The sequence below is a fragment of the Schistocerca piceifrons genome, chromosome 10 (assembly GCF_021461385.2).
Source record: "Schistocerca piceifrons isolate TAMUIC-IGC-003096 chromosome 10, iqSchPice1.1, whole genome shotgun sequence".
Taxonomy (NCBI): Eukaryota; Metazoa; Arthropoda; class Insecta; order Orthoptera; family Acrididae; genus Schistocerca; species Schistocerca piceifrons.
Window position 1 is genome coordinate 9706576 of NC_060147.1, and position 19006 is coordinate 9725581.

General features: G+C 40.6%; 1 non-coding gene across 1 annotated transcript; it reads right to left on the minus strand.

The window, feature by feature from the left end:
- Positions 1–3856: 3856 nt before the first annotated feature.
- Positions 3857–3940, minus strand: Trnap-ugg. The gene has a single exon. It is a non-coding gene; the product is annotated as a tRNA-Pro (tRNA).
- Positions 3941–19006: the final 15066 nt, after the last annotated feature.

Consider the following 19006-nt stretch of genomic DNA (forward strand, 5'->3'; position numbering starts at 1 on the left):
TTGAATCAATTTGTATTTGTATTAACTGTTCTGCTGTAGGTTGGTTATGAACATTTCTTTGACACATTCCACATTATTGGTTAGGTAGGAACACAAGTTTAAATTCATGGCTACAACATGCGTCATCTACTGCAGTTCATTCTTTTGTCACCTAAAATCAGTTTCTGACAGAGCATTCTCTGGAGCAGCCATTCCTTCTATTTTCAGCCATAATCAGCCGTTTCAACAATGTCATTCATTCACACTTACTCATACATCCTCTTGATGTGAATATGTCTTTAAGACCAGAGCCAGGTATGGAACACCACTCACTGAAAGATAGGTGAATGGTTTACAGTGTAATACATTTTCAGTTATAACTCCAAAATTAAATAGGCACCCAAAAGTCACGCAGAGTACGCAACTGAGTTTTATCCACTTTTTCTCTTCCCCTGAGCAGAGGGAATGGTAGGGTGTGGCCCCTGCTAAATGCTTTACACTTAGGTAAGGAAGCCAGTGGGTAGCGATAGTCACACATGCATTTGGCAGTGCTATCACGTACACAAGTTTAAAGAGGGCAGTGTATTGGCAGGGCTGTGATTTGTACACATGTGAAAAGGTACCGTCAGCCGGGGTGATTTCGGACACCGGGGCAAATTCGGTCAGTATGGCTTATTTGCTTTTTGCCACTGCATAGAGACAATGAGATACTTATTGTAATGTCCATGCACCAGCTATTTTAAGCACAGGATTGCAATTATTGCTTTCCCCAACTTTTATTTTGCGTCAATTGTTTCCCTAGGTGAATAATTGACGAACAGTCTCAGTGTCAAAAATCCATGCATTATCGTAAAGTGTGTAATGGATCTGGGAGATGTGTTATTTTTCTACCGGATTTGTCGATACCAAATTGTAAATGTTTTCTTATATTTTTTGTCAGAATTTTTTTTTATTATAATTTGCCTCATTATATGTTAATTTACTTATATTTTTGAGAGTGAAAGCATATTGGTTACTATTAGTAAATGTGTCGAAGAATAGCAAAGAGACTGATTACAAGTGGAAGCTTGTGGGTTGTGTAAAATGTCTTTGACGCTGGAGTTGTCTTTGACTATAGTCAGTCGGCAGTTAACTCTTGGTGTGTGTTGACGGTAGAACAATGTGCAGGTCGCCGTCATAAATAATTTTGAATTATGTTACTATTTTTTTATATATAAACTTTAAGAAGAAACTACATTCGAAGAAATGGTATCTGAAGCACCAAAAATGAGGCAAACACATTGAACCAGGTCATTTCTGCAGCCGACAAAGATGCATTGTGGAATCATACTTCCACTAGACAACTGAAGCCAAGACCAATACCGCCTTGTAAACATCTAACGGAAAAGGTACTGCCACAAAATATGCCAAATTTAAGTAAATAAAAAATAGTGAGCATATTTCAACTTTGTGTATCAGCCGGGATACCATATTTCAAGTGGAAACTTTCTATTGTTGCGCCGAGCGGTAAGTTATTGTAACCGTAATTGTCGATGTACTTGTAACCATAATTGTCGACGCACTCAGTAGCTAACAGCATTGAGACAATTTCTCTACAAGTTTGTCGAGTTTCTCGTGCAAGGTTAAAAAATAACGACGGTTTTTGCAAAACTGTGTATTGTGTGGGGTGATTTTGGACAAAGCCAAGAACGTGTAAGAACACGAGAGGTGCTACCTGTAACTTTTAGAGAAAGCTGTTGGTGATATTCAGAGTGGTAAATTATCGTACAGAAAAGCGTGTGATTTGTGTGGTCTACCTAAATCAACACTACAAAATAAAGTGCAGGAAGCACGTCCGAAAAAAATGGGAGGACAGCCAGTGCTAAATAAAGAAGAAGAAGAAATGTTGCGCAGTGGGGATTTCCCTTCTCTAAATTGGATATTAGATATTTAGTTAAAGTCTACCTTGATAAATCTGGTCCAAAAGAGAAGAAATTTCATAATAATTTGCCAGGAGAAGAATGGGGCGCATTTATTCCTCAAATGACAATTATGTTGACCTTTTAGTTAAATTACTTTGTTTGTTTCTGTTTCTAATATTTCAGTTAAGAACTGTAAAAAATTTTTATTTAAATTCTTCCAAATAAAAACTTATCTGTAATATATAAAATTCATTATATCATTCCATATCACTTATTCGTACCAAGGGCTACCTTAAAATGTGTGAAATATCCCCAAAATCAAATAAAAAGCATGTATAATTTTTAAAAAAGGCAGTAACTCTACAAATCCGCCCTCTGTATACTGTAACTTCGGACAGAGATTTAAAAAAACATGTGTCCGAAATCACCCCAATCCATGGGGTGACTTTGGACACTTTATTTAACTGCCTCAGATAAATATACCTACACATACACTTTCTGGTACTGGGATATTTTATTCGTTACACATATACCCTACCACTTCCACAACAATCAATTGAATCTAACAATACATACGAAAGTTACAATCAAAATAACAACAAAACCATCCGAAATCACCCCGTTTGACAGTATTCCAAATGATTATGGCCACACAATGGGAATCGGCAGATTTTGAATGCGGAATTTCACAAATCGTCAATATTCCAAGATCTACAGCATCAATAGTGTGCTGAGAATACCAAATTTCAAGCATTAACTCTCACCACGGACAACACCGTGGCTGAACAGCCTTCACTTACTGTCCGAGAGCAGCAGCGTTTGCATAGAGTTTTCAGTGGTAAAGACAAGCAACACTGGGTTAAGTAACCACGGAAATCAGTGTGGGATGTACGACAAATGTATCTGTTAGGGCAGTGTGGAGAAATGTGGCATTAAAGTGCTATGGAAGCAGACGACCAGCACGACGTCACCTGCGGATCCTCTCCTGGGCTTGTGACCGTATCAGTTGGACAGTAGACGAGTGGAAAACCATGGTCTGGTCAGATGAGTGCCGACTATGTTTGGTAAGAACTGATGGTAGGGTTTGAATGTGGTGCAAACCTCATGAGATAATGGACCCAAATTGTCAGCAAGGAACTGTGCAAGCTGTTGGCGGCCCATGAAGGTGTTGGCTGTGTTTACATGAAATGGTCCAATTGAACAGGTCATTGACTGGAAATGATTACGTTGGGCTACTTGTAGATCATTTGTAGCCATTTACGGAAGTCCTGTTCCCAAACAATGATGGAATTTTTATGGATGACAATGCGCCATGTTAACGCACCAGAAGTATTTGCAATTGGTTTGAAGAAAGTTCTGGACAATTCGAGCGAACGATTTGGCCGTACAGATGACCCAACATGAACCACATCGAATATTTATGGGATATAATCGTGACGTCACTTTGTACACAAAATCCTGCACAATCAACACTTTCATAATTATGAACAGCTACGGCTCAATATTTCTGCAGGGAACTTCCTACTTGCTGAGTCCGTGCCATGTCAAGTTACTGCACTACACAGGTTAAAAGGATGTCCTACAGGAAACTGGGAGGTGTCCCATGACTTTAGTCACCTCATTATATTTGTAGGAAAGAAATGTATAAATAATCAGTGCCTATTTAGTGTGTCCATACTACATTATTGAGAAGGTGTGATTTCCGACATGCCATGACCGTAATTTATGGCGCAAAACAAGCAGTTTTCAAAGCACTGCCCTTTATTGTACTGATAATTAACAGTTCTATACTAAATAAAGTTACTGGAATTCAAACAGTGTGAATTACAATGAAACTGGATAAACAGTTCAAGCATTTTAGTTCAAAATGGTTCAAATGGCTCTGAGCACTATGGGACTTAAGTTCTAAGGTCATCAGTCCCCTAGAACTTAGAACTACTTAAACCTAACTAACCTAAGGACATCACACACATCCATGCCAGAGGCAGGATTCGAACCTGCGACCGTAGTGGTCACTCGGTTCCAAACTGTAGCACCTAAAACCACTCGGCCACCCCGGCCGGCGGCATTTTAGTTGCTTCAGCTCCAAAGTAAGGTGACAGATCTTTTTCCGTACTGTCTTAAGTACACTGACCGTAAAAAGGCGCAACACAAAGGAGGAATTAGGCGACATAAACGAAAGTTGGCTGGTGTGTTTCTACATCTGAAAGATGACGTCTGTTCACGTTTCACACCAGTCACATTATAGTAGTGTCAGTAGTACCACTATGAGGATGCAAATCAGGTTTGCATTAAACACCCACTCTTACGGTTGTGAGTGTTAGTTACCTTTGAGATTGGACGTGCTGAGTTGATGTTAGCCAAAAATCCCTTTAAGGTGCGAAGACACTATTATCGACACCTCACCTCAATGATTTTGAATAAGGTCGTGCAATAGGGCAACGAAAAGCTGGATGTTCCTTCTGTGATACTGCAGAAAGACATGGCAGGAATTCAGCCACTGTATATAACTGCTGACAGCGGCGGTCGCGAGAATGTACGGTCACAGGACAACCGGCCTCCAGATGGCCACATGGCACTACCAAGAGGGAAAATGATAGTGACTGGCATATGGCTCTGGTGCATCGTACCACATCTGCAGAAGCAATTTGTCCACCAGTTGGCACCACAGTGACACAACAAACTGTTACAAATAGGTTACTCAAAGAACATCTCCGAGCCAGACACGCTGTGGCGTGCATTCCACTGACTCCAAATCACCGCCATTTGCGGCTCCAGTGATATCAGGCGAGGGCGGAGGTATGTTGTATTTTCTGATGAAATTTGGTGCCAGTGATAGTCGTGTGATGGATAGGAGGAGATAAGTTGAGGATCTGCTACCAACCTGTCTGTGTGCTGGACACACTGGGCCTACACCTGCAGGTGTGAATACATGTGACGGCAGAAGCACTCTTGTGGCTAACCTCCACATCTTCATTGCAAATCTCTATGTCAGTATGGCGATTCGACCTGTAGTGCTGCCATTCATGAAAAGCATTTCAGTCAGTGTTTTCTAAAAGGATAAAGCTCACCCACATACTGCTGTTGCAGCACAACATGTTTTACAGACTGTCAACATGTTGCCTTGGTCTGCTCAATCACCAGATCTGTCTCCACTCGAGCACATACGGGACACCATTTGACAACAACTCCAGTGCCATCCACAAACTGCACTAACCATCCCCGTACTGATCGACCAAGTGCAGCAGGTGTGGAACTCCATCGCACACACTGACACCCGACACCTGTACAATACAATGCGTGCACGTTTGCTTGCTTGTATTCAACATTGTGACAGTTACACCGGTTATTATTTGCAGTGGTTTATCTCACATTACATTAATCTACGATCTGCAATGTTAATGACTTCAATAGGTTACCCCGACAAATGTACTCCCAAAATTTCATAATTATATGTTAATTATTTTTTTGTGTTGTTTTTCTTTCGCACCAGTGTGTTCGTATCTATTGAACATTTGGCATCAAACCGAGAAAATGAAGGGAATGAGGGAAAACTTAAAACATGTACAGCAAAAGCAGAAAACATGAATTTAGAGGACCGTGAGAAGTATAAGAGCAATGTAAACGGTATTAACGGCAGATACAAAGGAGAGAGAGTAGTAAGGGTGGAATGTCGTATCTTTCCATGAGTAAACACCTCTTTATCACTACGTCTGGATTCAGGAGACTATGTCACGTTACAGGCAGTGCATATTTTACCTATTGTTTTTCTCTATATTACAAAGTGGTTTCTCTCAGCGATACTTCTACACCTCTTTAAGGAAATATTAGGCCATCAATTAGCTGAAATTTATATTAGTTTCATTTTTTACGAAGTTTTGCTCTCCTGTAGGGCATTTCATGCTGATGTTTGTACACTGATCAGACAGAACATTATGACCACCTGCCTAATGAGTATCAACCACTTACTGCTTCAGTCAAATAAATGAGGGTGCAATTTCGAGTCAAGTCATAGATTTATTTATTTAGCGCCCGTATTATCACATTCTTGATACTGGACTTGTCAAGGTGCAGAACAGTACAAACTATTACATATTTACATAATGAACAAAATCTTATCATTGGTATCAACAAATCTTTGTAACAAACACATTATTCTGCTTAATTTGATTTTAAAATTATATATGATTATATATAATTTGCAGGATGCAGATATGAAATGAGAAAGACAATAAAAATGAACAAAACAGATTGCAGTAAACAATGACACAACTGAATCAGCTGCCATTGGATGGCTCTCATCGGTCAGTTATGTAGGCTACAGTCAGCCAGTTACTCCTCTACTGCTAGTCACCTGGAGATGAACTCTGCGTGTTTCCAGTTCTTCTATACAACTTTCACTGTTGTAGTCAATTTATGAACTAATAAATGAAAATAAAATTGTGGCTAATTTTGTCTCAGATAAATAATTACAATAACACAACATATAAAACTCAAGAGTCAACTTACGAAATAAGCAAAAGTCTTTTCTGTTCGGGACACTGATTATGTGAGTAACACTGCATCTGCAGTGCCTCTATTTGCACTCAATAGAAGGTCACCTACCCATCACTGGGGTTTGGTCTGTAAATACAACTTAAACTTTTATCTCCCATCCATGTGTTAGACAATACAATTCTCACTGTCAGATACAGTACAGCTATGTAACATACGATGCCCAATACAGTACAGTCATCCATCGATAAACCTTACTCTCTCATTAAACATAAATGACCTGTTAATGTATGTGATGTGTATTCACAGCTTAATAATCCATTCATATACTCCTCCATAATCCTATACTTGGCACCACGAAATTTAAAACTAGCATATGCTCGAGTATATCTACTTGTAATTCTACTTTCCAGGACTACACAAATATCAAAGCTGACATCTTCCTTAGAAAACTCATTATTGCTTAAAGTTTTCTTTCAATATTATTAGTATTTGCACCCCATAAAAATGTAGTATGATTGATAATATCTTTACTTGTAAGTCTATCTTCTTGACATGGGGTGAAATCACAAATCAATTCCTCATTTACAAATTCACTACACCATAGGTTTATGATAATTGTATATTCACTTAACATATAACTTTTGCACACACAGCTGGTTTCTTCAAACTAATGATGCCACCTACGGCTGTTATCATCACTTGATGGATTACAAAGGAACTGAATATGGAACATATGTTACACCGTAGCAGTCGATTCAGTCCTCACAAATTGTAAAACACAAAAACCTCTCCGATCCATAATTACCATCTCTGCTATAACTGTTTCTAATGGAAGATACGGGAAGCAGTGCATTCACATGCATATACACAAATAAAATTGTTTGAATTTCACTTTTATTTGGTGTATTATTTAACTCACAGTTAAATGCTGCAAATAATTTCAAAACTGGGGCAACCACAGCTAAAATAGTTATACATGACTGATTGACAATTCATGCAGTTAAAGAGTTTTTTAAAACACATGTTTAAATTATTAAATATAAAACTGAAGGAAAAGTCCAATTGTCTGCAGTAACTGTATATATTCATGACAATTACAGACCCACACAACTGGTTTCGCAACTTTTAAGTTTCATGTTCTAGTGTATATAAATGCTACATAATATGGTGTGGGGAGTAGTTACAGACTGTTGCAGAGTAACTGTTGGTGTGGCCAGGCAAAGTTCCCAGCCCTCCTCAATTGATTTTTTTAAAAAAAAAAAAAAAAAAAAAAAAAAAAAAAAAAAAAAAAAAAAAAAAAAAAAACATCATCATCAACTGATAACAAAATAACTCTCATCTATGATGAATGTCATGTCTGTGGTGAAATCACGAACTGTTATCACTTTAATGATTAAAATATGTTGTTGTCGGCCTATGTCAAGCAACAGATAATGCCCCCTTATGGACACTATCCAGGGAAGTACTGGGCCCAAAAGCTGCCGTCTCATGTGTTTGTCACCAAAATAGTAGCTGACAACATAAGCTATGAGTGAAAGTAAGACCCAGAACTTCATGCAAAAACCTGTTTATTAATTTTAATATTGTGACTATCTGTGCAGTATATATGTTTCAATCAATATTATTTGTGAAAAAAGACAAACAAGTGACAAACAGGAATATGAAAATCCATGATTACGATACAAGACACAAATCAGACTTTCATATGGTGAGCAGAAGATTGAATCTAACAACAAATACCCCATTCATTAAGGGAGCAATATTTTATAATTCTCTGCCAAACAACCTGAAACAGCTTTCTGGTAGAATTTTTAAAAATGAGTTAAAAAAATGGCTTATATTGAAGTGCCCATACAGTATGGTGCTGACATGATTTGACCTCAGGAATGCTATGTTAAATATACTTAAATGATCTTTTACTTAATAGCATGTAATCTATATATACTGTGTATCAATAATCTAAATGTAATTACTGTAACATTGCCCATGCATGTGAAATACATGTTTCGAGCAGTAAGATAAATAAATAAATAAATAAATAAATGAGCATCCTGTGTGTTATTGAAGGGCGTGCCTTGACTGCCGTGTGGGTACTGTGGCAGTGATGGAAATTGAGCCGGACTGATGATTTTTTTTTTTTTATTATTATTATTATTTTTTTGCCTCAGTTGGTGATCAATTGAGGAGGTCTGAGAACTATGCCTAGCCACACCAACAGTTACTCTGTGGGATTCTGTAACTAATCTCTACACCATCTGATATAGCATTTATATACATCACTGATGCAACTTAAAAGTTGTGAAATCGGCGAGTGGTCTATAATTGACAGCTAGAGTCAACTATTGAACTTCTCATTCAGTTTTATATTTAATAATTTTAACACCTATATTAAAAACTGTTTACTGATGAATTGTCAGTCAATAATGTATAAATGGTACAAAGCCTTAAAGCCCCAACATTCATTTGAAACACACATTATATACTAGGTAAATATGGGAAGAAGTCTGTGGGTGTACAACTACTATTTTGAATTCTTTATTTAAAAATAATAATAGTTTCTCTACACATAGTTCAATTTAATTGCAGACAGCATCTGCGCAAGGTACTGCCAGTTCTGCATTGGAGAGGAGGGAGTGTCCCCGATATCAGTTCTGGACTCTCCTGTAGTTTCCTGCCTGATGTGACACAGCCCCCACATCAGCTAGGCCATCAGCATTTGCACGAAGCGGCATTGCCCTGTACTGACATCCAGCATCAGAGCCAGGAGTGGGCACCATCAGTAGCCGCACCACAGCTGCGTGCCCAGCCATCGCAGCCAAGTGGAGGGGCGTCCTCTGCTCGCTGTCCTTGGAGCCCACCTCGGCCCCGTTCCGCAACAAGCACCTCACCACCTCCACGTGTCCTGTGACTGCTGCCCAGTGCAGGGCAGTCATTCCACAGTTGTCCCTCGCTTTCACATCCACCCCAGCCACCAGAAGCATCCTTATCATCTCTACCGCCCCCACCACAGCTGCCTCGATCAGCATCCGACCCCTCTCTTGTTTTGAAAGTCGCCTGTAAAAAGGAGTGATACTCGAGTTTAGTCCACATTCCGATAACTCCTTAATACGCTGACTTTTTTTGACCATCCTCAGTGCTGTAATATACAATTAAAATTGGTAGGCACTGGTATCAACAAGCTTAGAGTTTGTGTGATCGCTCTAAGCTTGTTGATACCAGTGCCTACCAATTTTAATTGTATATTACAGCACTGAGGATGGTCACTAAGTGACCAAAAACCGATTTTGAGGATAATAAAACAAAAAAAAAAAAATTCCAATTGTATCCACTATTTGGTCATGGTGCACAGAACACTCCATGGAGTCGCCAATCAATATCTGTTTTATATATACAGGGTGAATAAGAATGAAACCACTAAACTTCAGGAACAGATTTCTGACTGGAAATGGATGACAAGAGGTCCTATGAACATGTGTCTGGAATGCATTGTTGCCAGTGTAGATGGCACTGACGATTGAAAGTTCCTCTGACTAATGCATTTCTGGACACATGTTCATACAAATTTTTTTTCGTCATTTCCGATCACGAATCCATCCTTGCTGTTTGTCGGTTTAATTAATATTATACATTCAATTGCAACGAAATTTGGTGCAGAAACAACAGGTCTTACAAGTATCAACACTGTGAGGTTTATAACCTCCTAGCTCCAAAAGGAGCAGAGATACAGCCAAACACATGTTTTTTTCCAGCCCATCGTGTATAGGTTGCCTTGGTGGATTGGCACATTGTGTGGGAACAGTATTGGCCAGCCAACCTGCTGTGTGTGGCAGCCCACATGTCAGGGTCAAGAAATGTTTTTTCTTAACTCTAGCATGTAGGTTGCCCTACATGACAGGCATGTAGCGTCGGAGTAGTATCGGCTTGCTTTATCGACCTGCTTTGCATGGCAGCCTGTACAGTGGGGCAAATAAATGATTTTCAGGCCCCTGATATGCAGCCTGCATGAAAGGGCATGTTGTGGGAGCAATATTGGCCTGCTTTATTGAACTGTATTGGAGGAGCTACACATGCCGATTAGCACGGTTGCAGAAATGTTGACATGGTATAGCAAGAGGGAGGAGGAAATGGCCAGAGAGGGAAGGAGGTGGAGAGGCAGGTGACAGGTGGAAGGTGTAGAGGTGTTGTAGCCAGGTGGAAAAGGAAGAGGAGAGATAGATAAAGAGAGAAGGAAAGAGGATATAATTGGGGGGGGGGGGGGGGGGGTTATGGTAAGAGAGGGAAGGTGGAGGATGGTGGAGGGACAGGCGAAGGAGATGAAGAGACAGAGAGTGGGGGGACGAGATAAGACATATAGTGGTGGGAGGACAAGGTGGACTGAGAAAAGGAGGAAGAGATGGATACAGAGGGGTACGAGGAGGAGTGTTTAATATACGTGTCTAATGGAATTCCTGGTTGAAGGTGCAGGGATATGGCCAGTAGACTTGGGAAGACAGCTCTTAAAGTGCAAAATAAGAGTTGAAGACTACCATTAATAAAATCTTGTGTATGCTCAAACACTGGACTTCGGCTAAAATATCCTGAAACTTGAAGTCATTTTCTAATTCCCGTGTAACTATGAAGTAGGACCGTGTATTTTATAATGGTTTCCTGTAAAAGAAAACTTGGGAGGAGTTGTGTGGAGCACATCGGGTCTATACGTCTCATACCGCAGGTGAATGCTTGTCAGTCAACTGATAAACTGTTAATAATGAAGTAACAACATATTCTTCCTCACTTTCTGAGCCACTATATTCAATGTTCAACTCAGTATTACTAGTCATTCTTTCTCAAAGGCACTGCCTAAACAAAAATGCAGAATAGAAGCTGAAACTGCATGTTTCATTGGGGAGTACCCAAGGCTACGCCCAATAAAGGCGAAATCTAGTGGCAACACCCTCATCCAAAACACGGCATCCCAGCCACAAATGCAGAACCAGATGCTGTCCTCTTTCCGAACACACAACTACCGATGCTGAAATGGATATAAGCATACTTTTATTTTATCACAGGTATGTTCTTAAGCTGCTGGAGTATAGTTGAGATTTTAAGTTCCAGCACAAATAATAAATACGAGATAACTTAGGATTTTATGTTAAGGGAGCCAGAAATCTCATTATCTGTCTCTCAAGAAATTTTTCCACAAAGATTCCTCACACTGAGATTCTTCGAGCTCAGCTTCCTATTGCTGACCACCACTGATCTCCACTGAAATAGATGCTTCATACAACAGTAATATAGTGTAATGAAAACTACTTGTCGGTCGACACTTGACGGGTCGGATCTGGATTGCCGGCAGGACACCTGATTGGGATTGAAGAGGAGAAACTACCACAAGTCCCACCTTCAAGATTTGTCGAATGCAGAAAGGGTCATGGAAGGCCACATACAAGGGGGAAAGGATGACATCAACAAGATATGGATGTGATGCGGCTAAGAAAAGGAGAATGGGCCACAAAATCCATGAACAGCAATGATGCGTGGAAGATTGTAGGGAATGTATACATGGTCTCCCAGGTGAAAGTGACAAATAAGAAGCTTCTCGACTACATAATATTACTGTGTGTGTGTGTGTGTGTGTGTGTGTGTGTGTGTGTGTGAAATGAGGGAACTCACCGCAAGCGAGAGATGGTGGCATCACAAGGTGGGCGAGTCCTCCGATCACGGTCCTTGCGAGGCGGAGTTCGAGTGCTGGTGGTGCGTCTGCTGCCTCCCGTGGGCGGTGCACTGCACAGAGAGGCGCCGTGGGAGAGCATATTTGTACAAGGAGCAGGAGGCCACAGGTAGCACTGCTGGATGGGGGGGGACTGCCTGTACACAGACAATAGGTAGAGTCCGCGCAGAATAATGTGGTCAGTAGGTGCACGGTTTGCAGGGCACAAGTGGGGGGAGCGGTGGTGGTGGGGATTGTAGGCGGGCGTTGGAGAGAAAATGCCAAGTGAAGTGGGGAAGGGCCATTTTAAACTGAAGCCTTCAGTCCATTTTTGACTTTGTGGCGTTTGCACTACACTCAAATCCTACCAGCTCTTACCAACTGAAATTGAGACTCACCTGACCAGGGCACCTTTTTCCAACTGATACAGTCACGAGCCCAGGAGACACTGCAGGCAATGTTGTGCCGTTAGCAGAGGCATTCGCAACGGTCATTTGCTGCCGTAGCCCATTAATGCCAAATTCACCGCTCTGTCCTAACGGATACGTTCGTCGTACATCCCACATTGATTTCTCTGGTTAGCTCGTGCTGTGCTGGTTGTCTGTTAGAACTGACAAATCTACACGAATGCCAGAGCTATCAGTCATTAAGTGAAAGCTATTCGCTGCTGCTTTGTCTGTAGTGAGAGATAATGCCTGAAATTTGGTATTCTCAGCACACTCTTGACATGGCAAATCTCAGAATATTGTATTCCCTAGCAATTTCCGAAATGGAATATCCCATGTATATAGCTGCAATAGAAGAAGAATGGGTAGCTTTGAGGAATGAAATAGTGAAGGCAGCAGAGGATCAAATAGGTAAAAAGACGAGGGCTAGTAGAAATCCTTGGGTAACAGAAGAGATACTGAATTTAATTGATGAATGGAGAAAATATAAAAATGCAGTAAGTGAAGCCAGCAAAAAGGAATAAAAACGTCTCAAAAATGAGATTGACAGGAAGGAAAAATGGCTAAGCAGGGATGGCTAGAGGACAAATGTAAGGATGTAGAGGCTTATCTCACGAGCGGTAAGATAGATGCTGCCTACAGGAAAGTTAAAGAGACCTTTGGATAAAAGAGAACCACTTGCATGAATATCAAGAGCTCAAATGGAAACCCAGTTCTAAGCAGAGAAGGGAAAGCAGAAAGGTGGAAGGAGTATATAGAGGGTCTATAAAGGGGCGATGATCTTGGGGACAATATTATGGAAACGGAAGAGGATGTAGATGAAGATGAAATGGGGAGATAGGATACTGCGTGAAGAGTTTGACAGAGCACTGAAAGACCTAAGTCGAAACAAGGCCCCGGGAGTAGACAACATTCCATTAGAACTACTGACAGCCTTGGAGAGCCGGTCCTGACAAAACTCTACCATCTGGTGAGCAAGATGTATGAGACAGGCGAAATTCCCTCAGACTTCAAGAAGAATATAATAATTCCAATCCCAAAGAAAGCAGGTGTTGACAGACGTGAAAATTACCGAACTATCAGTTTAATAAGTCACAGCTGCAAAATGCTAATGCGAATTCTTTACAAACAAATGGAAAAACTGGTACAAGCCGACCTCAGGGAAGATCAGTTTGGATTCCGTAGAAATGTTGGAACACGTGAGGCAATACTGAACCTATGACTTATCTTCGAAGAAAGATTAAGGAAAGGCAAACCTACATTTCTAGCATTTGTAGACTTAGAGAAAGCTTTTGACAATGTTGACTGGAATACTCTCTTTCAAATTCTGAAGGTGGCAGGGGTAAAATACAGGGAGCGAAAGGCTATTTACAATTTGTACAGAAACCAGGGGGAAGTTATAAGAGTCAGGGGACATGAAAGGGAAACAGTGGTTGGGAAGGGAGTGACACAGGGTTGGAGCCTCTCCCCGATGATATTCAATCTGTATATTGTGCAAGCAGTAAAGGAAACAAAAGAAAAGTTCGGAGTAGGTATTAAAATCCATGGAGAAGAAATAAAAACTTTGAGGTTCACCGATGACACTGTAATTCTGTCAGAGACAGCAAAGGACTTGGAAGAGCAGTTGAACGGAATGGACAGTGTCTTGAAAGGAGGGTATAAGAAGAACATTAACAAAAGCAAAACGAGGATAATGGAATGTAGTCGAATTAAGTCAGGTGATGCTGAGGGATTTAGATTAGGAAATGAGACACTTAAAGTAGTAAAGGAGTTTTGCCATCTGGGGAGCAAAATAACTGATGATGGTTGAAGTAGAGAGGATATAAAATGTAGTCTGGCAATGGCAAGGAAAGCGTTGAAGAAGAATTGAAATTTGTTAACATCGAGTATTGATTTAAGTGTTAGGAAGTCGTTTCTGAAAGTATATGTATGGAGTGTAGCCATGTATGGAAGTGAAACGTGGACGATAAATAGTTTAGACAAGAAGAAAATAGAAGCTTTCAAAATGTGGTGCTACAGAAGAATGCTGAAGATTAGATGTGTAGATCACATAACTAATGAGGAGGTACTGAATAGAATTGGGGAGAAGAGGAGTTTGTGACACAACTTGACTAGAAAAAGGGATCGGTTGGTAGGACATGTTCTGAGGCATCAAGGGATCACCAATTTAGTATTGGGAGGGCAGTGTGGAGGGTAAAAATTGTAGAGCGAGACCAAGAGATGAATACACTAAGCAGATTCAGAGGGATGTAGGCTGCAGTAGGTACTGGGAGATGAAGAAGCCTGCACAGGATAGAGTAGCATGGAGAGCTGCATCAAACCAGTCTCAGGACTGAAGACCACAACAACAACAACAACATAGCTGCAACTACTATTCTTCATTCATAGTCTGTTGTCGTGTGGCCGTAATCACATTGGAAACCTTTTCACATGAATCAACTGAGTATAAATGACAGCTCTGGCAATACACTACTCTTTCATACCTTGTGTACATTATACTACTGCTGTCTGTACATGTGAATATCACTATCCTGTGACTTTTCTCCTCTTAGTGTACTTTGCATTTTGTACCGTACATCTATGATGGTAAAATTGGGGCATGTTCATCCTTTGTACTTAAACATCTGGTGAAAATGTCTTTGAATTCTAGCCATTACCTGCAATAGATTAGAAATTCCGTCATTATGTGTTTCAAAATAGTAAACAACTTAACACACAACACAATACAAGAGTTAAATATGTAATGTCTGCTATGCTGCTGTGGAGTTTCCACCATATTGTCAGTAGTAATGCTCAGACACAAAACATTGTTAGTCTCGGTGGCCACACAGTTTGGAACGATTGGAGTATGATTTTGTTTCCTCCAAATATGTTACGGAGTAACTGAGTTACTCCACAAACAGTGTGAGATGGAGCTCCATGGTCCTTTAAAATATATGAGTTCAAAGCACTGTCACTCACAGACAAGTATCACGTGTTGAGGATGCACATCACAGTTAACGCGTGCCATTCACCCTGCGTGTCCTATGTCCTTGGAGTCCGAGTTCCTCAAAGATAAATAGACCAATCACAAACTGTGCCATGAAGCCACCCATACTGTGGGGCATTCACTATGCAGGAGAATTTCATGAACATTTGTTGGTGATGAGAATCCCCAAATGCAACAATTGAGAGTGGTCAATGTCCTAATGAACATTAAGTGTACTTCATCACTCCAACAAAAATGTTCCAAGGCCTCGTCATCAACTTCAATCCTTGTAAGAAAAATAAGTGCAAAGTTTACTTGAATGCCTGTGTAATGTGGCATAAGTAGGGGAGTAGATGTCGTGATAGATCGTGCACTGTTTGAGGGTCAAACATTGCGACCTCCAACAATTTCTAGCACAACAACAAGCCTTCAGCATCTCCCAGTAGCAAACAGAATCATTGTCTGACGGTTCCAATCCGTGTACCCTCTAAGATCACCAGATTCAAACACTCCCATGTAGAAAATAAAATGTGGCTATTTCAATGGCTTATTTGTTATTTCCGGACCATGAACTTTTAGGTCATAAAAAGTGGATTTAAGCACCTAAAATAGGCTCTTTCAGTACCTCATTTAGGGTATGTTATACCTAAAGTATTCTATTAAAAGTATCATATTGAGAAACTAAACCTAACATAAAACACAGACTGTTGACATATGAGAGTATTACTATTCATTAAAAACAAGAAAATGAAAATATGCACAGCTGAACATAAACTACACTAGTGTTCCTACAGATCCCAAACCTTTTTTACTTTTTCCAGAGAAAAACCATTGTTGCTTGTCAGTCAGTATTAATTGATGAGCTGAAAGAGAACATTGTACATCAGTGGTAGTCAACCTTATGTATACTGCCATTAGTGCACATTCTAGCAAAGATGGGGGCAGCACTGATTTTCAAAACATTTTCACTAGGTTTTTAGTAAAAATGTGACAGAGTGTATGGTAAGTAACTATGCTTTAACTTGGAACTCTGTTTTTTATATAGTAAAGTTACTTCCCTACTGATCTCTTTGCACACTGGAATTGCAATATATTTTGGAAAATGAATATGTACCGGGTGATCAAAAAGTCAGAATAAATTTGAAAATTTAATAAACCACGGAGTAATGTAGATAGTGAGGTAAAAATTGACACACATGCTTGGAATGACATGGGGCTTTATTAAAAAAAAAAGTAGTATTGCTAGACATGTGAAAGATCTCTTGCGCACGTCGTTTGGTGATGATCGTGTGCTCAGCCGCCACTTTCGCAATGCTTGGCCTCCCAGGTCCCCAGACCTCAGTCTGTGCGATTATTGGCTTTGGGGTAACCTGAAGTCGCAAGTGTATCGTGATTGACCGACATCTCTAGAGATGCTGAAAGACAACATCCGATGCCGATGCCTCACCATAACTCCGGACAAGCTTTACAGTGCTGTTCACAACATTATTCCTCGACTACAGTTATTGTTGAGGAATGATGGTGGACATATTGAGCATTTCCTGTAAAGAACATCATCTGCTTTGTCTTACTTTGTTATGCTAATTATTGCTATTCTGATCAGATGAAGCGCCATCTGTCATACATTTTTTGAATGTTTGTATTGTTTTGGTTCTAATAAAACGCCATGTCATTCCAAGCATGTGTTTCAATTTGTACCTCTCTATCTACATTATTCCGTGATTTATTCAGTATTCAAATTTATACTGACTTTTTGGTCACCCGGTGCACATGCACGGCGTCTGTGTTACGTCGGTATTTACTAATTCATCGTGCTCATACAGTACAGTGCATTGCACGACATGTTGTGAGGTGACCACCCTGAGACGAGGTGCTCGAAATGATCCCCGTGGCCCTCTTAAGTGTGCACAAACGTGGTGCAGCAGTGACTAAAAGACATGTTCAAATGTAAAGATGATGTCACAGGCAGCACGAATGCATTGTTCCTCTACCTGCATATCCACGACAGATGACTTCTTACAGATGTCCCCAGAGGTAGAAATCTAAACGCTCAAGGTCTGATGACTAGGTGGACTGTGTGACTGGACTACCTTATTTGATCCGTCAGCCAGGGTAGATGTTGAGATCATCCACATGGAAATTCAAAAGTGAGCTGTAGCTCCATCATACGGCAACCACATTACCCTTCGTACTGTCAGTGCAAGTCTGACAACAGGAAAGACAGGGCCACCAGCAGGCAGTGCAGGTCGCCTTACCTCTGAGGCGTTCTGGAATGAGGACTGGTCCCACAAAGCAGTTATAAATAACCCACACCCAGACTGAATTGCTGGTAATAATTCATTGCCACAACTGTAGGGATTCTCCGTAGCTCACAGACGGAAGGTTGATATACATCTATACCCTGCAAACCACTGTGAAGCACATGTCAGAGCGTCTTCCCACTGTACCAGTTGTTAGGGTTTCTCCATTCCTTTAACGTATGGAGCACGGAAAGAATGACGGTTTAACTGCCTCTGCACGTACTGTAATTATTCTAATCTTACCCTCATGATCCCTATGTGAATGATACATAGGGGATTGTAGTATATTCCAAGAGTCACCATTTAAATCAGTTTCTTGAAACTTGATAGTAGACTTTCTTGGGTTAGTTTACGTCTGTCTTCAAGAGTCTGCAGTTTAGTTTGTTCCGCATCTCTGTGACTCACTCCCGTGGGTGAAACTAACCTGTGACCATTCGTGCTGCCCTTCTCAGGATACGTTCAATATCCACTGTAGTCCTATTTGGAGCAATATTCTAGAATGGGTCATCCAAGTGATTTGTAAGCAACCTCCTTTCTAGATTCACTGCATTTCCTCAGCATTCTACCAATATACCAAAGTCTACCACCTGCTTCACCCACGACTGAGTTTATGTGGTCATTCCATTTCATATCCCTACAAAGTGCTACATCCAGATATTTGCACGAATTGGCTGATTCCTGCTATGACTCATCGATATTATAGTCATAGGATACTATGTTTATTCATTTTGTTAAGTGCACAGTTTTACATTTCTGAACATTTAAAGCAAGTTGCCAGTCTTCGCACCACTTTGAAATCTTATCAAGATCTGACTGAATATTTATGCAGCTTCTTTCAGGTAGTACTTCATTAAAGATAACAGCATCATCCACAAAAAGTCGGAGATTATTTGTCCAAGAGTTCAGTAAAACATAATGTGAACGGCTAGGGTATACTACATACTAGTCCAGTTTGGTGGGTGGATAACAAAAACTGGACAACAGCCTGCTTTCCTACGATGAGAGTCTGTGTGTAAAGTACCGAGGAGGAGAGGTGAGATTTTTCTCTCTTCATTTATCAACTTCAGTCCCCCACCTTTACTACGAATGTGTGTGTGTGTGTGTGTGTTTGTGTGTGTGTGTGTGTGTGTGTGTGTGTGTGTGCGCGCGCATGCGCGCGCGTGAAGTGAGGGAACTCACCGCAAGCGAGAGATGGTGGCATCACAAGGTGGGCGAGTCCTCCAATC